This window comes from Lepisosteus platostomus, chromosome 17 (assembly GCF_059453375.1).
Source record: "Lepisosteus platostomus isolate fLepPlt1 chromosome 17, fLepPlt1.hap1, whole genome shotgun sequence".
NCBI classification, from domain to species: Eukaryota; Metazoa; Chordata; class Actinopteri; order Semionotiformes; family Lepisosteidae; genus Lepisosteus; species Lepisosteus platostomus.
In genome coordinates, this window is record NC_142627.1 from 12891931 (window position 1) to 12904252 (window position 12322).

The following is a 12322-nucleotide window of genomic DNA, read 5'->3' on the forward strand; positions in this document are numbered from 1 at the left end:
TCTCCTGAATATAAAGAAAAGTAAAGAACTCTTAAAAGGTTAAACAAACAGCGTTTACTGCACCTTTTAAAGAATTGGGTGAATTGTCTTACTAAGCATGTTTATTATTTAATATTACAGTCTTTTCCAGGCTTTTGTAAACATAAATTCTTTAGCAACAAGTTCATCTTAAATATGATACTGTAATGGGCAAAATGTTAAATAAAGGGAGATCTTTAAACACAATTTTTTCTTTCTGTAAAGCAACATCAGCAATATTTTTCTTTATATTTCTTTATATTTTCAGTACTTATGAATTGCTAAACACATAAGTAACTATACTTACGCCTACACTGTCACACAGGAAATCCTCTGTCCCACCACACATACACAAAATAAGAAACAAACATGATTTGATATGTTAATAAAATGTGAAAAAGCATAAAAATACCAAACAAATAATGAGACTCGTACAATGAATCCCTCAGGATTTCTTTTCCTGAATCTGTGCTTGTAAAGGCAATCTGAGTCTTTTCTATCCAGCCTGGAAGGAAGAATTAAACTCTTCCATGTGAAGGAGGGTTACATTTAAAATCAGAGCTCTTTGCTCAATTATTTATTTATCTCAAGATATTTATACAGAGAGGCTTTTTTAAGTGTGCTTAATTCCACACTCACTGACCTTATGTCTGAGTGTGTTCAGGATTTTCTCAAGTTAGAGCAAACCTTTTATAGGTTTACGGTTTTTAACACCCTCTGTTAAGAGTTAGTCATATTTAAGCTAATGAAGATTTTAAATACTAATGTAAGCATTATTTTAGACTCAGGTTAACTTTAAAAAGAACGGTCATTGCCTTTCAAAATCAGGGGGTCTCATACTGTATGTGCAGTTATTTCCCAAGTAATTTTCAGTTCTGTTTTCATTTTCTTTCAACATTTTTAAGTGTTCTGCTGGATTTGATTTGATTTTTTGGCTTTGTTTTAAGTTCAGTTGATCATAAACAATAACTTTTTCACATTGTTCATTTTGTAATGTCACCATTTATGTTTCCCATTAGCCCAGTTACACACCATGTGTATAATACAAACACACACAAATGTGTACAAGTCTTGTACTGAATAGATCACACATTACCTGTCACTGATGGTTGAAATGAGCGAGACTTTACAGTATCTATGAGTTTATCACAGTCACAGACTTCATCATCTTAGGCAATACAGAGGCAAGTACCACTACTAGAGCCCCTGTTTAATGATGTATGAAAAAGCTGCCTGATAAAGTGTACTGTAGCATTAAGAACAGCTAAAACCACTGGATAACAATGGTGTGATGAAATATTGATACATCTTGCACTCAATCCTGTTTGTGCTCGCTTGCAAATATTCACAGAAATTAGGTTTTTTTTTAAGACAGAACCTCAGAGAGTTTACAAAGAAAAACTAAAGTCTGTTATACAGTATAAATCAATGTCTTGGACATTTACCAGGGAGACTGAATGAAAGTCAACAAACTCAGTCAGTACAGGCAATTATCTGTATACTCAGACAAGTTGGCTTACAATTATAATCTTAGTTTTTTAATCACTATTGCAGTTTTTGCTTCAGTCTCTATACTTCTATGTGATAAAAAGACTAGTGAAATTGCAGGTTTTCTTTTAGTTTTACTTCACGTCTGCAAAAAACAATGTAACCCAGCTTTGTAAGAGGTACTGATTTTACTGGGACTAAAATGCAATGTTGGATTTCATGGTTTTGGTGCAGTATTTAAATGCACATTCATGACATTGATCTCTTTGGATCAAACAAGTTGCTAAATTATGTCATCCATATTCTCCAGCCCCAAATAGCAGCAATGTGGAAATAGCCCAGTACACAAGCACTGGAGCTCTTGTCTCACACACTGGCCTAGATTTCTGTGCCTCTTCATTAATACAGAAACTGCTGGCATCTTTTTGCTTGGACACTGCCATCAAAGCCTGCTTTGTTGGAGTGCTTGGAGCACCAACTAATTTAAATGGCTGCAGTCCGAAATGCTCCATAAACTGATACACCCTTGTCGGGATGAAACAAGTTCCTATTTGTAGCACAGAATGTAAATCTAGAAATCAAAATAACCCTCACCTGCCACATTGTAGTACAAAAAACATCCAGAGGTATTGTGATTACCAGTAGGGACCATGTTTTAGGACACTCTTTTGGTGAAGGTTGTCATAAATGTTTGAATATGCAGGTACAGTAACAGGTGTTAGGTTGTGTGTAAGTGTACCCCTGAAGAAGAGCCCCAAGACATCCTGACAAGGAAGATTAGCATTATCTCAAAATGAGCAGAAGACATGTTGGTGGAAAGAAGCTGTCATCATTTTCCTCAAATGCCATCACCATGTGAGACATATTCCACTGTGAAATATGTTTTTACAAGCCTTTCTGTGAACTGCTTTAGTATTTTTCTCTGCTTTATTTTTTAGCAAAGTAATACGAAATACCTAAAATGCCTAAAACACAATTTCTTAAATGCAAGACTACATCATTGAATGCAAAACAAAAAAGTCTCAGCTGTGTTTTTGCAATTCAGTGCCTCTGCCATTAGTTTGGATGAACAAATGTATGAAAAAGCAAGTTTGAGGCTTTTGCTTTCCATGAATATAAATTATTCACTGTTGCACTTGTGCTCCATTATTCAAATACTGTACTTCATTTCTTGGCTTCCACACTAGTTAATACAAAACTGCAGAACCAAATCAACAGCTTGTGTCCAAAATTTAACATTTTGATGTCTGATGCTACTGTACCATAGACTATCAACTGTATGTACACCATAGATGTACAACTGCATGACTGAAAGAATGTCACGACTGACTCTGAACTGCAAATGCAGATACAGCACCTTGATTTGAACTTAAGTGTGTGATAGCCAGAGGTTGCTTAAGAGACATGCTTTCAAATATAAAAATCAGAGCATTCTCTATGGGCTTTCCTGCTGTGGTCTTGGAGTCACCCCCAATGGGATTTCTTCTATAAAGACATCTCCACAGATCATTTAGAATTATGCTTGAAATATTGATTATCTGTGTACATTCCTAATAGATTAAAACATACTACCTTGACACTGAAAAAATACCTTTTAGGGATCATGTATTTTGTATATTATCTTACAGCTAAGAAACAAAGCCACCCAACATTATTAATATCAAAAACACAATAATATTTTACTGCTATAGAGAGATTTAGTGCTATGAGCAGTTTGAGATACAGATTAGGTTTTAACGCAATTGGCTGAAGGCCCAAAAAGATGGCCATGAGGCCAGGACTCTCCTTCAGGAAAGCTGATGGGGCAGAAGGAGGGTGTTCATTACACAACCTAGTTGGGTGTGGCAAAGCATTAGTCCTTGCTTTGCAATTGCTGTTCTAAATTCCATTAAGAGGACTGATGTTAATGCATTTAATGAAATGCCTTTAATTTGGCCATAAATTTTAGCTTTATCACCACTTTCATTTTAGTTCCTGAAAATCTCAGTGTTCATCTTTGTTATTAACTAGATCACAACCCCCCCCCAAAAAAACATTGAACAATACTCTGAAAGTTGTATTTTAAAATTGACAGTTTTATGGTTGTAATTAAAATAATTATATCAATTATTTCACATGTATTATTCGTATTTTACAGTAACTTACAGGCAGAAAGACAGCACGCTTCACGCAGTAGCATTGTTATCGTTCACATAAACTGCCATTCCAGGACAAGACATACAGTAAACTGGCTGCTGCCCTGAGGGTCTGAGGGTGAAAATTCTGAGAAAGAACAGACACACTAGATGTCACTCTTGTAACTTGATAAACTGAGTCTTGCCTTCTGAGGAGAACAAACCTGGCAGTTCAGAATCGCTCAAGCCAGGCATAACTCAACAGGCATGTTGGTATATCAGATTTTATAAATATACTTTCAAGTCTTTTTTCATGATTTCCAGCTATAATATTTACTATTCAATTTATATTTCGGAGGGAAAAAGAAAAATAAGTTCAGTATTTCTCCCCAAAATATTTTTAAATAAAAATTTCAGAAGATTGTTTTAGCACAGGGAGGGCTTTGAAAGATTTTATTTAAATACTAATAGGAAGTAGCTGACAATCTATTTGACAATAAGATTAAATGCATTACAGTGCAATGAACACAGGTTCCATTGTGTATATTTTGGAAATCATTAGAATACATAGAAATGTGTTCTTACTGTAACTGACATATAAAGAATGACAGACTTTGGGGAATAACATTATTTTATAAAGGAAAACCACTACAGCCTGTTTCTATTAGAATTCTGAGAATGCATTAGAGGACAAATCTTTTCTATGGAAAACATACCATAACTGGTAAATGTTAGCACTGACAAACTATTTTTATGTTTTACTTATTAGATGTGATGCTTATTTGGATTATTTTTTGGATCTTTATTCCAGGTTTGTTTCTGAGTTTAAGTATGGGGACAATGCCCAAGTGGGAAAATGTTGTGCTTGTAATTTCCATTTCCAACACTGCCTTTTTAAATGTAGGGAGCCTTAAATTTTTTACATGAATATGGAATAAATATGAGGCATTCCATTACCTCATAAATATACAATGTGTATCTCTAATATTCTGCTTCCTACTTTGAGAGAGGTGAGGTTCAGCAACAAAATAACAAAATAAAAAATAAACTAGATAAGAGGAATCGGGAAAATGCTGTTTTGTGCAAATAAATGCTTGCTGTATTCAAACAGTAAAAGAAGACAATACAGTATGTTTGTTTTCAGTCAATATGGTGGTAGATCAGGGAGCATTCAAAAATGGAAAGTCAGAATGAAGAAGGAAATAAAAGATTCTATGAATGAAGAATATGTTTTTAAATATGACGCATCAAATCACTAAAGAAATGAAAACCAAATGGGCTTACATCATATCAGTTACGAATCTGTAATTCTTTTTAGAAACACTGCTTTGTGAATATATCCATCCTTTGTTAACCACTATTCTGACAACTGTTTACCTAAAAGGGATCTTTTTTATGTTTGCCGTCTTGATATACAGTATGTTAAGACTAACCTTAATGTTATTCTATAGAAATTTAACTAAAAACCTCAAAAGTCTTCAGCACATTGAATAGAAGCTATTTTTCATTTAGACATTCCACACCTTCGTGTAGTTACTTCATTTTCCCTAGCCTTCGAAGAGATAAATCTTTGATAAGTTCCATCTGTGACTTTTTGCTTGTACAACATTTCAAAACTTGAGTTCCTGGAAGAAGTATGGGAGTATTCATGACGTCTACAAATTAAATAAAAAATATGTATGGAACATGATTGAACAAGATCAATAATGTAATTGTATTGAAACCAATGGGATAACATTTGAAAGTGCTCACTTTTCACCATTCAAGTTCAGTATATTATATACGAAAATACCTTCAAGGAAATTAACACAATAGAGAAGAAGCCAGAAGAATTCTTAAAACATGTCTAAATATAAAGTTTTGTTTGGTGTGTTCTGCATAGAATGACGAAGAATAAGAAATTTTGGTAGAGAAAAGCTGACCATTCTGAAATAGGAACCACTGGAACAAGTTGTAGATGCAATTCCAAGACTTGAACCATAGAGAGAATCAAGGGAAGGAAAGCAATTGCATGGGATCCACAATTCTGGTGTTGGTTGAAGCAATCTCCCACACGCCCACCCCCTCCCTGCTACTCCTCCCTTTCCAAATTAAACAATTATTTCTTCTGAGAAATCTGCTGTCAGACATTCTGCAGTGATTTGTTGGGAGCACAGAGGTTTCTGTAGGGGCTCCTAGCTAAGCGAGTGTCTGAAAAACAGCACGATGTCTTCAGTCTAGATCCCAAGCTTGGGACTTGCAGATCTAACCATCAGTCATTCTACCAAGAAGTAATTGAAAACACACACTCCGGACTGATGCCTGATACAACAGAAACACCAGAGTGCTTTGCCATAATACGCAACCAGGGCAACAAGAAGATGCACAGCTTGTTCTGGGCTTAAAAGGAATGTGTAATTTTGTTTATGTCTGCAGTAAATTGTTTTATTGCACATATTGCTCTTTACAGGGGGGCCAGATAATTGCCTCAGATCAACAAAAGCAAATAAGTTGAAAAGTTTTGTCTTTGTAAAGTCTTGTCTTTCCTTAACAATTTTAGAGAATGAGACCAAGGTATAAATTGACTTATATTTGCAAAATAAAACATTCTATAATCCATTATAATAGAATTTGAAACTTTTTCATCGCATTTTGTGTGTATAGATTGGTTAGTAACAAAATAATTTCTACAAGGTTTATGAATGAAGGCATTTTCAAACCCTACTTTGCTGCCATTAAGTTTTTCTTACTGTACAATGCATTTGTGTACATTTGAAATGTGTACTGTTTTGTCCTTTATATATTCTCTATATTTGCAGTCTTAAACAGCTTCCTTATTGAGTGTCTCTCAATATTGATTGGAGTCCTTGCTGTGAGCTTGTCTGAACTGTGTTGTGACTTTGTAAATGTGCTGGGTGAGTGGTAAGTGTCAGCCCTACGTGCCTAGCGTGATGGGCAGTCATCAATCATCTCCTGTCAGTTTTTTTTTCCATCTCAATGAGCAGTCTTTACTTAAAGCATAAAGTAAGAATGCTGCCAGACCGCAAGAACAAGCCTTGAGTTGTTTGCAGGTGCTACCATTCACAGCTGCCAATTAAACGCTTGTCATTTCCATAAGCGCCATGGGGCACAGCGAACAATGGGTTTTAATAACTACATATATGCACAAACATATATGTACTGTATAGGATACACATATAACTACATGTATAGTAATTGTTTACTATAATGGCAAGGAGATTAATTCTAACCGATATTTTTCTCATTTAAAAAAAAATGAATGACCCTTTTTACTACACATTTTAGCTACACATTTCCATAATGTCCATAAGATTAGAATGATTCACTTGTTTACTGAGGCTTGGTTACCTTGCATGGACAAAACTTTCTCGACGCACTGATCTGTGAAGCAGACATTGTGGTAAAGCCATTTCTCATTTCTCTACCTGATCTGCGGTGTAGTGAGGCTGTGGGTATATACTGTGTGGTAACAGCAGCCACACGTTAATACTGAATAATATGTGTACTCCTACATATAAAGCACATTGGGATCCTTCGGGGTGAAAAATATGAATGCAGGAAATTACTGATTTTATTGTTTTATTGAACTACTGTATACATCTCAAATGCAGCGTATCCAAGATGCATCACAAAACAACTAAACAAGACACGACTGGGTCATTTTAATGTATACCACAGTTAGAAGAAACTACAATGAGCACAAACGAATTAAATTGTAGTTCCATCGCTGTGTGAACCAGAGACCTGAATCAGCTTGATTAGTTTCTTCCATCATGCTTTCTTAACGTGGAAATTGTTTGGTAATCAAATTGAAGGTTTACTTAAAGGAGAATACAAGACCTCCGTAGAAACATGTTAGTGTGCAAGTTTCATGTAACAATGTAGTTAAACATTCTAAAAATATATAGATTGTTACCAGAGGCTTATACTGTACCTCAGCTACATGTTTCTGAATGCTGTACAGTACAGTAAACCTGAGCCACAATTTGGAACACTAAAATTTGAGTATTCAGTCCTGAACACTGGTCCAAAGTAATGAGCTCCATAAATTTAATTTCTGAGCATTAGCAACACTAGTGAAAGTAGCTAACTTCAAGTAAAGCAGTTTATTTTACACCACACATCAAAGTTTCGAGCAAGGCTTCCTAGTTTCTGTCTAAATCTGGATTGTTAAAGAGGCCAACACCCTTCAGTCTCCTTAGTTTTACCTTTATTTCCCAGCAATACTGTATATTCCTTACATTTTGTGTCCATTTTTCCACATTTTCATTATTTGCCTTTTGCAATTGTTGGCACCTTGTGTAATTTACAATGGGACTATTGATATGTCTTCAAGGATAAGACACACAGCCAATTGTATTTTTTTTCCTGCTGCTGATTTCATCTCCATATAAGTTCTGCTTCTTTTGCTGTCAGAATTAATTAACCATATCCAGGTAAGGCAACTTTTGTCAAAGTGCCAAAAGCTATAAACATTGATCATAGTCCAGGATTTTCACTGGGTAGGAAAGGAACACAGATGTTTTTTCTTTCCTTTTTTGTAGAAACAACATTGACAATGATTATGAGGTTCGCCCTTTTCTAAACTCTGTAATTCTATTTCTTCTTGGTCTGGAAGGGCCAAGGTGCAGGTTTTCTGGGTTTCTTTAAATCACCAGCACCTGAAAAGACAGGAGTAGCTATTAAAATAGACCAAATACATTAATAATAATGAGCTGCCTTAGGACTTTAAGAGCTGAATTAAAATGAAAACCTGCAGATTGGAGAATTGGAGACCCCTGGCCTAACATGTGCATCTATGCTTGTATTTGTGCTTAATCCTGGCATTGTACATCGTGACAGAGTGATGCAAAACATTTGGCAATAGCTGAATAATGCAGGAATTAATTCCAACTTTAAATAAAAAGGTATTGGATTTCTGTGGTAGAGTTGAAATATTTTTAATTCTATTATTCTAAAAAAACATAGAAGGCTTAATTTTTTATTTTCCATTGCATCCTTACGGGGGTATCCAACATAGGCATTGCAGACCACAAGGGAACAGTTAAATGACAAGACAGAGCATGCAATAATTAATTCGATCATCTCAAAAATACAATTGACTGTTTTGGAAACTGTGTTTTAGTTAGTTTGTAGTTTCCGAATTAAAAACAGTGAAGGAAAACACAGGCTGTACCATCTGAATCGTACACAGATAATACACTCCACAGGGCCATGTTATTGACGGTGCTCCAAACATCTTTCCTTGACAACAAAAATGAAATCCAGCTGAACTGACAGTAAAAGAGAAGTCATTAGTTGCTAACATCTCTTTACAAAAACGCAGTCAAAAACCATCAAAGAGGGCTCGAAAGAGGTATGCTTCTGCCCATTTGAGACTATCAGATGACACTGTGGGCGAGGAAGAAGTTCACATTTGCAGATGATCTATCCTAATCTTTTACTTGCTAGTGCTGGAAGATTATGTGATATGCAGTAAAGCAGGGCTGAAAGAGTGTCCATCAGATGGACAGCAGCAGCTCTGTGCGGTTTCAAAGTCTGCTGTGCACATTGTACAAAAAGCAAATGAAGTTAACCACGTTCCCTTGAATTTTCCATGAAGTGGATTTCAACCACAAGCAGAGCCAGATGGAATTTCAATTACTAGGTCCTTTGCAGTCTTTGAGCACAAAATGAACTGTACTCCAGTGATGTGACATGAGTATTTTTCAAATGGCCATTTTTCTATTATTAATTTTTAGTTACAAAGATGTGCTTTGACCCAAACCAAAGAAGAGAAAATAAATCTGAGAGTATTTAATGTACTGTTTTCCTCAGCACACCAAAAGATATTGAACTGCAAAATGTCTTCTGTTGCCATGTAACGTATTATTTTCTAGAACAAAACTTTGGTCCCCTGTCTGTTAAGTCAAGAAAATTTAGACTGTGTATTTGTAATCCGGGTTAAGACAAAAGGCGCATTGTTCATTATTTGTCAGGATTTATAATCAAGCAAAAATGCCTATGTGACAGAGATGCAAAAAAAATGTGACAAAATCATTTAAAAAAAAACTGTCAACAGACCCTCATGGCTTACAGGGGATGCATAAAAAGCAGTATCAGAGTCAAAACCATTGTACCGCAAAGGTGCTGGCAGAAATACTGCTGAAAGCATATCTAACAAACTTCAGCTCCTCCAGATTCAAATTCCAAACAAATTTCTGTGGCTCCGGTAATCAGTTTTCTAAATAACAGGCACTAATGTAATACTTTGCTAATGGACTTACAGTGCCTTGCGAAAGTATTCGGCCCCCTTGAACTTTTCAACCTTTTGCCACATTTCAGGCTTCAAACATAAAGATATAATTTTTTTATTTTATGTGAAGAATCACCAACAAGTGGGACACAATTGTGAAGTGGAACGAAATCTATTGGATTTTTGAAACTTTTTTAACTAATAAAAAAATGAAAAGTGGGGCGTGCAAAATTATTCGGCCCCCTTGCGTTAATACTTTGTAGAGCCACCTTTTGCTGCGATTACAGCTGCAAGTCGCTTGGGGTATGTCTCTATCAGTTTTGCACATCGAGAGACTGAAATTCTTGCCCATTCTTCCTTGCAAAACAGCTCGAGCTCAGTGAGGTTGGATGGAGAGCGTTTGTGAACAGCAGTTTTCAGCTCTTTCCACAGATTCTCGATTGGATTCAGGTCTGGACTTTGACTTGGCCATTCAAACACCTGGATACGTTTATTTGTGAACCATTCCTTTGTAGATTTTGCTGTATGTTTGGGATCATTGTCTTGTTGGAAGATAAATCTCCGTCCCAGTTTTAGGTCTTTTGCAGACTCCAACAGGTTTTCATCCAGAATGGTCCTGTATTTGGCTGCATCCATCTTCCCCTCAATTTTAACCATCTTCCCTGTCCCTGCTGAAGAAAAGCAGGCCCAAACCATGATGCTGCCACCACCATATTTGACAGTGGGGATGGTGTGTTGAGGGTGATGAGCTGTGTTGCTTTTACGCCAAACATATCGTTTTGCATTGTGGCCAAAAAGTTCGATTTTGGTTTCATCTGACCAGAGCACCTTCTTCCACATGTTTGGGGTGTCTCCCAGGTGGCTTGTGGCAAACTTTAGACGAGACTTTTTATGGATATCTTTGAGAAATGGCTTTCTTCTTGCCACTCTTCCATAAAGGCCAGATTTGTGCAGTGTAAGACTGATTGTTGTCCTATGGACAGACTCTCCCACCTCAGCTGTAGTTCTCTGCAGTTCATCCAGAGTGATCATGGGCCTCTTGGCTGCATCTCTGATCAGTCTTCTCCTTGTCTGAGCTGAAAGTTTAGAGGGACGGCCAGGTCTTGGTAGATTTGCAGTGGTCTGATACTCCTTCCATTTCAAGATGATCGCTTGCACAGTGCTCCTTGGGATGTTTGAAGCTTGGGAAATCTTTTTGTATCCAATTCCGGCTTTAAACTTCTCCACAACAGTATTACGGACCTGCCAGGTGTGTTCCTTGGTCTTCATGATGCTCTCTGCGCTTTCAACAGAACCTTGAGACTATCACAGAGCAGGTGCATTTATACAGAGACTTGATTACACACAGGTGGATTCTATTTATCACCATCAGTCATTTAGGACAACATTGGATCATTCAGAGATCCTCGCTGAACTTCTGGAGTGAGTTTGCTGCACTGAAAGTAAAGGGGCCGAATAATTTTGCACGCCCCACTTTTCATTTTTTTATTAGTTAAAAAAGTTTCAAAAATCCAATAGATTTCGTTCCACTTCACAATTGTGTCCCACTTGTTGGTGATTCTTCACATAAAATAAAAAATTTATATCTTTATGTTTGAAGCCTGAAATGTGGCAAAAGGTTGAAAAGTTCAAGGGGGCCGAATACTTTCGCAAGGCACTGTATAAACGAACATAAAAATGTTGTGGAACCCCAGCTTTTTGAAATGTTCTTCAGCAGGCAGGAATGTAGGTGTACAGTCCTCTGAGAGATTCAGCAGAGTGGGGAAAGGGGGAAAAGCCTATATCTCTCATAACCTTAGCATGCATTCAGTTTTGTCATTTGAAACGGATCCACTGTATAAGATAGTTTTATTTCCTCTGATTCATGAAATGTTTCTGGAATCACATTTTTTTTTACTATGTTTGAGTGTACTTTATTTACTTTGATTTTAACAAATTTAAGGACAACAGAATCCTAATTAAACATAATGACAGATTATTATATCCTAGACCTGTCTTGTTACCTGTCTGGCTTTAATTGTACAATTTGGCACAAAGAATGCAAGCTAATTTGAAATTTCATCACAGAAGTTACCTAAAGCTGTAAAAATATCAGATGAACTCTGGTATAAATCTTAAATCTGATGGGGAGGATGTTTTCATAATTATTTTAATGTATTAGTAAAAAAAAAACTTAGCTTGCTATTTATACAGAAGAGTCTTGCCAAAAAGTGCATTTGCCTTGTCATTCCTTAAGGCCTGTGTGAAGTACACTTGGGTAAGCTTTGTTGAAACAAATCCTGGCTGCTAATAACATGCATTGTGGAAATATTCTCAGTTCATTTACCTTGACAACAAGAGCCTCCTTCTTTCTGGACTATTTTCTGTATTAGTCATACTTAAACACTATTTTTTAAAGGAATTACTCTATCCTTTTTTTCCAAAACCTTTTAAGAGAATATGAAACCAGTCAGATTAATCTCTTGCA

General features: G+C 36.2%; 1 long non-coding RNA gene across 1 annotated transcript in view; it reads left to right on the plus strand.

Moving 5' to 3' along the window:
* LOC148646169 (uncharacterized) overlaps positions 1 to 12322 on the plus strand; it is a 43521-nt gene that overhangs the window by 15382 nt on the left and 15817 nt on the right. The gene's annotated exons all lie outside the window — the stretch shown is intronic.